The sequence below is a fragment of the Podarcis liolepis genome, assembly GCF_965112155.1.
Source record: "Podarcis liolepis genome assembly, chromosome: 14".
Classification (NCBI taxonomy): Eukaryota; Metazoa; Chordata; class Lepidosauria; order Squamata; family Lacertidae; genus Podarcis; species Podarcis liolepis.
Window position 1 is genome coordinate 31611823 of NC_139569.1, and position 6135 is coordinate 31617957.

At 47.4% G+C, this 6135-nt stretch overlaps 1 long non-coding RNA gene across 14 annotated transcripts in view; it reads right to left on the minus strand.

Moving 5' to 3' along the window:
* The window catches only part of LOC310693323, a 76909-nt gene that overhangs the window by 65664 nt on the left and 5110 nt on the right, over positions 1 to 6135 (minus strand). The window lies entirely within an intron of this gene.

Sequence of the window (6135 nt, forward strand, 5' to 3'; positions counted from 1 at the left end):
AGAACTTTCCTTGGAAATAAGTTGACTTGCTGGAAGAACTGTCGTGTGAAGACTCGGATCAACATTTCTATCCCTTCGGAAAACGTGTGTTTGTGCTTGGGGGTTGAGGTTGGGGTTGTTGTTTTTTTGCAAGATCTCCGCCTGTTCTCCCACTGTACATTTCAGCGCCTGCTACCTTTCCGTGAGCTGAAATGAAGACACCCCAGGAGAGGAAAGAGAAGCAAACATCTCTCTCTCTTCAAGTTGTCGAATTGTGCATTTATTAAGATCCTTCTTTTGAAAGGAGCACACACGCACCAACTCCCATCCCACAGCCCAGCCATCTTATCAGTTCCACAACCTTCTGTCTGAAGACAAGAGTCTCCCGGACACAGCCCTTCTCGTGGAAGGGGAAGTACAAATGTGCTGGGGCAAAATGAGAAAAGTTCAACCAAGGAGCAAGCTTTAAACGCCGCTCTTCTCCAAATCGATCTGAATCGCTCCATTTACTGCGCCCGCCTCCCCACCCTCGCCAGCGGAATAGTCGGACATCAAATGGACCCCCAGGAGTTGACAATCCCAGCCCCTGGGCTTCTCTGACACGTTTGGGTGACGGTCTTTCTCACAAACACAAACCCCTTATATTTTATCCACACGTAGATACCCTCCAAGTACCATCGTAACGTGCCATAAACACGGTTAATAACTGGGGAGAGGGGGGAATTAAACACATGCAATTGCTTGCTTCGTAGAGGGTTAATTGAGAAATCCTCCAGGTTTTCTTTCGCCTTCCTCGAGCTAAGAGGGACTCTTTCGCGGGTGGAGATGGGGGAGGCGTTGGGGGAATCCGGGCAAGGAAATGTGTGCCAGCATTTTACAGTCCTGGTTCGATTTCATTCTTCTATCCATCCCACCCCACCCCACCGTGCCTGAAAATCTCCGGCCGTCGCGTCCAGACTCCTCTTTCTTTGAGTTGCGCTCTCCTCCTTTCCCCTTAACCTGGGATTAGCAAATATAAGAAATTCACAGCTCGCTTGCGCTCTCTCGCTCCCCCCACACCCGCGACACTCCGGGAGCTCCTAATCACTCCGTATCGATTTCGCTAACTCTTTTCATCCCGCTGAAGACACATCTTAAAACACTCCTGCTTAGAATGTGTTCTTTGCTTTATACACACTAATAAAATGATTTGCCCCCCTCTCTCCCTTTCCACTCCGCTCTCCGCGCAGTAAAAAAAAAAGGGGGGGAGGAAGAAAGAGAAGGAGGGGAGGGAGGGAAAAATCGTTCGGGTAACCTGACTGTTTGTGTGTGATCGGTAAATATTTAGCCTGGTGATACCTCTAGCGTCTCCTCTGGATCAATAGAGCTAGCCCAGTCTCAAAGGGAGGGGGGCTGTCCAAGAGGTGAGGTCTGCCTCAGACAGACGTCTCCTTCTCTTATAGCGCAGGGACAGCAGGGAGGGAGGGAGGGAGAGATTGCCCCCCACCGATCCTACGTGCGGCTTCTTGGAAATAAGTCTGCTGGCTTTATTGCGCCTTAAATGCGCGGGGCGCAGAAGCGCAATCGGGAAAAGAGCGCTGCGAGGGGCTCGGACCCTGATACTTTCCGCCTCTCTCTTTCTTCCACTCCATTTCCTGCTCTCGACACGAAAATTGTTCTCCTCTCTCTCCGTCGATTCTCCCCCTCCGGCCTCCTTTTAAAAAAAACAAACAAAACAAACCTAAACTTTCGGCAAAAGAGCGCGCAAGTTACGCTCCCGCAGTGGGAACAAAACTCTCTGAAATCGCCGCGCTTGCCAAATTGAAGGCGCAGCGGCCGAGAGGGGTGGGGGATTCTATCTGAACAATTTCTCTCTCATACAGAGAGAGGGATATTTTATATACAATTCTGAGCACGCCAAGTTAAATTTATAGGAGGCGTTTTCGGAACTTCCACTTAAGTTCTCTGGTAGGAGTCCACCTACAATGGGCAAGAAATCGCGGGTATCAAAAATACCATTCATACTGGGATGGATGGATAGATAGATAGATAGATAGATAGAGGACTGCCTATTCCCATTATAGGAGTCAGGAACCTGGGCGTGTTTCAGTCGAAGTCACCCCCTCATTCCCGCTGGATTCCTTGGGAATAATCCCCCAGATCACCTTCCTGGATCTGCAGCCTCACAGTGACTTTTATGCCCAGTGAATTAAATAATGGACGGGATGGGGGGGTGGGCTCAGCACTGGAGTGCGAGTGGGGTCCACACCGCGGTTTTTCCGCATAAATGGCTTCCCGTTGTGATCCAGGTGCGGGCCGAGGAAGCACTTCCTCGAGGTAAAATATGACCCCTGGTTCCACAGAGCTCTAAAGCGTTTACCCCTGAAATGCAGATGTGCAATAAATGTACACGTGTCCTTCAGATGCGTGCAGTATGGATCCGTGTCCATGCAGTATGTACACGTGTCCTTCAGATGCGTGCAGTATGGATCCATCTCTTTAGTCGCATCTGTCGCTCGTTCCCCACATCCGTCCATCAGTCATGCTCCCTCTCTCTTTCACGCACCGATAAATGTGCCCACCTTTTCTTTGACCTCATCTAGGGAGACCGATTCAACTATTGCCTTCCCAAGAAGGAAGAAGAAATCGCCTTAAAACGGTTGCCCCGCCGCCGCCTGTTTAGGATAAGAATGAATAAGACGCGCCAATAAAGCAGGGAAATTGTTAGGCCAGCTTGTTCACACGACAGGACAGGCGCATGTTGTGCCCAGGGAGGATCTTAGGGTAAAAGGCTCGTTCTCTGTCTGAACAGGCCTTTCCCTGCCCTTCCAAGCATAGGGAAGCACCTGGGAGACCTATAGCTTTGGTGTTGCTGGGCATGGGACCCAAAGGGCTCGTGTGAAGGCGGCGAAATTAATCTAGAATGTATCTCTAAAAACAGACAGGCGATCTAGTCAACGCTAAGACACTTTCGCGTCCTGTTAGAGAAAAGCACAATGAAAGAAAGGCATCTTGAAGCTGCAGTCCTTTACCCGCTTACCTGGGAGTAAATCCCATTTAATTCAGCAAGCTTGACTAGGCAAGTATAAGATTGCTCTCACGATTTCTATTAATGCGCCTGCAGCGCATTCCCTTGAATGGGGTTCAGTCCCATATAAGAAGTGTGCATGGGACTGCAACATGAACATGCTGTTAAATTTGTTTGGATCATGCCCACTCGGTGTATCTCTCACTACGGGGGAGGGGGAGCGCAGTATTTCTGTGTTGTTGGGTTGATAATATATATCATAGTCATCTGTGTCTCTCTCCGGTAAGGATAGGCACGGAGTCTCCCAGCTGACAGATGTTTGTCTGGAATAACATAAGGACGTGAGCGTCTAAAACAAACATAAATAAACGTATAGGTGCCTGCAGTTCTTAGAGCCATCGTATAATTATAGAGACGATGCTTTCCACGCAGTTAGGTTTTCTTCCACCGCCACCCCAGAACATGGTCGTGAGAATGCGTAACTTCCAGTGCCTTTAGGGGTAGGAGGGGATAGGGAACCCAATTATTCTCCAAGGAAAAAAAATGAACAAGCAAACACTCATCCTCAAATTTCTCCTTCGGAAGGCCTTTTTGGGCTGCGAAACCGACACCTTCCTTTCTCACCGAGAGACCTGCAGCCCGATCCTATGCGCTGTAACTCTGAAGTAAGCCCCCAAGGTGTTCAAATAGGCTAGAAATACAAAGGGCATGTTTCTTAAGAACTTGAGTACGTGCCGAGATTCTGCGGGTTCCCTCTTTAAAAATAAATAAATAAATATCCTGCTCCATCCAGGTAAAATAGGAATTGGGGGGGGGGGAGGAGTGAAGAGAACTAAGGCACCCTCTTCTGTCAATGTCTGGATGTTTAAAAGGAGCCCTTTCCTCCCTCCCTTCCCCCCCCAACCCCTTTTGCTAATAAGCAAAAGTAGAAAAACGCTTCCTCGCAGAATATATCTTTATACTAACGCATATTAAATTGCCCTGTCTTGACTGGGCATATCAAACAATTTAATTAGAGGGCTTTCTACCCAAAGGAAGAAGAAAAGAGGGTGTGGAAGAGGTGTATGTGCGTGTGTTTGTGCATTTGTGTGAGTGCGAGTGTGGAATCTGCCCAGCATTTTATTGTATTTAGCAGGAATACAGGCAGAAAATGTAGCACAAGTTTGTGTCTGAAAGAGCACCTCCATGCCCATTGAAAGGCACTGATCCGAAAAGACAGAGAGGACAAGAAAAATCGATTGCCCGGGACCTTCTTCGTCCCTTTCATACCATTCAAACACCCCCTCCCACTATTCCCCCTAAGACAAAAAAAAAAACCTCAGCCAGTTCCTTGGAAAAACTGGAGTGTGGGGTGGGAGAGAGAGAGAGAGAGAGAGAGAGAGAGAGAGAGAGGACAGAGGGGAAGGAAGGATCTTAAACGCCATACTTTGGTGCTTCCATCGTATTACTCTTATGTGACTGGGATTTTAAAGTGTGTGCGTGTGTGTGTGTGTGTGAAATCCGATTCATGCTTTGTTCTGCTTTTTGGGTAAGGGGGGGCAGGAGCATTCACTCTGGGTGTAGGGAGACCGGCATGCTTTTTTAGGGTTAAAATAGTCTTCACCTCTGACCTCTCCATTGCAAAAGCCTCAGATATCCTCATAACTTCAGTCAAACTTTGGAAAGGCTGATCTGCAAGGAGGCAGGAGGGGGGGGGGGATAATGCTGAGGCTGGAGACTGAATCCATTTGTAGCTGGTGGAATTCTCTTCTTTAAACGCCCCCCTCCTGCCCCAAATCTTTCCTCTCCGCTTTCCCTTCTTCTCACAACACAGAAGGGGAGACGTGTGTCTGAAGGTTTTCTGAAAGGGACGTCCTTTGAAAGGTATTGATAATTATATCAGCAGCGAAAACAAGAGGAACTGTAATTCTATTACATACAAGCAAAGAGAGACCCTAAGAAGAATTAAATATAGTTTTGGGGGGGTTCCTCTTTTGGGAAGACTGGCCTGGGTCGAAGGATTTAGGGGTGCGTTTTGATAGAAGGTGCCCCCACCAGAACCATCATCAAAATCCATCCGACTGGGATGAGTCTCAATCATTGGAAGGCATTCCCAGGAAAGGTTGTTGTTTTTTTTACAGGCCTATAATCTAAGGTCATTAATGACCTGTAGAAAATGAGTCACCTTCCCCCGCCCCCCCCCCCTGATCAATACCCTGTCTTTCCTCTCCCCCCACCCTCGCCAAGCAAACCTCCTCGGTGGACGTAATTAAACTTGCTTCTCTAGTTTTTCATCATTGTTTGAGGTGGGCCAAACCCATTTGTAAATTTCATTAGCCCTGTAAACATGCAATTAACGCTGGAGGAGGTGGTGGAGTTAATTGCAGAAGCATCTTTTAAAGGCCGGGAGTGGGGAATCTAAGAAATTAGCAGAAAGAAAGGAAAGGTATGATCCTTTTGTCACCTGTGACATTTATTCACAGTACGGGTTTTTCCCAGGTACCTTCGGTGATATTCCAGCACACACGCACATTTCCCTCTCATTATTAAATTAAGTGCATTCTCCATATATTTTTCTTCCTTTTTGTAAAAGCTCAGCTAAGTAAACGAAATTTGTGGCCGCTTGTAATTTTTAAACAACAACAACAATCTGTTCAGACTGAATCCCTCCCACCCACACTTTGTGCAAAATGAAGAACAATTCTAGGGGCAACCCCAGAAGCAGTTTTCGGGGGAGACTTCAAAAGGTGCTTTTCCTTTCCCATTGTGGTGGTGGGGGTGTCTGTATTAACACAAGGGGAGGTTATCTTTGTTGGTATTTTTGTTTTATTTAAATTAGCACCAAGTCTGAAAAGCACATAAAGGACTTCAAATATTTGTGGGTCGCTTTAAACGCTCCAGATCGAGGGGATCCTATGATAAGAGACTGAATGAGAAAAGTGGGGGGGGAGGGGGAGGAAGTTCCGGATTTATAACTCTTCGAACTTTTTGCCCCGGCTCATTCTGTTTCGCCCAAGACCCCACCCCCAATCCATTTGGTGTGCTTTTTTTATATACCTCTCTTTTCCTTCATTGCCTGAAAAGCTAATACTCTCTGAAGTCCTACTAACCCCGATTTCTGATGACTTTCCGCTTTGGAAGTCCATCTCTACCAATACGTGCATTAATTT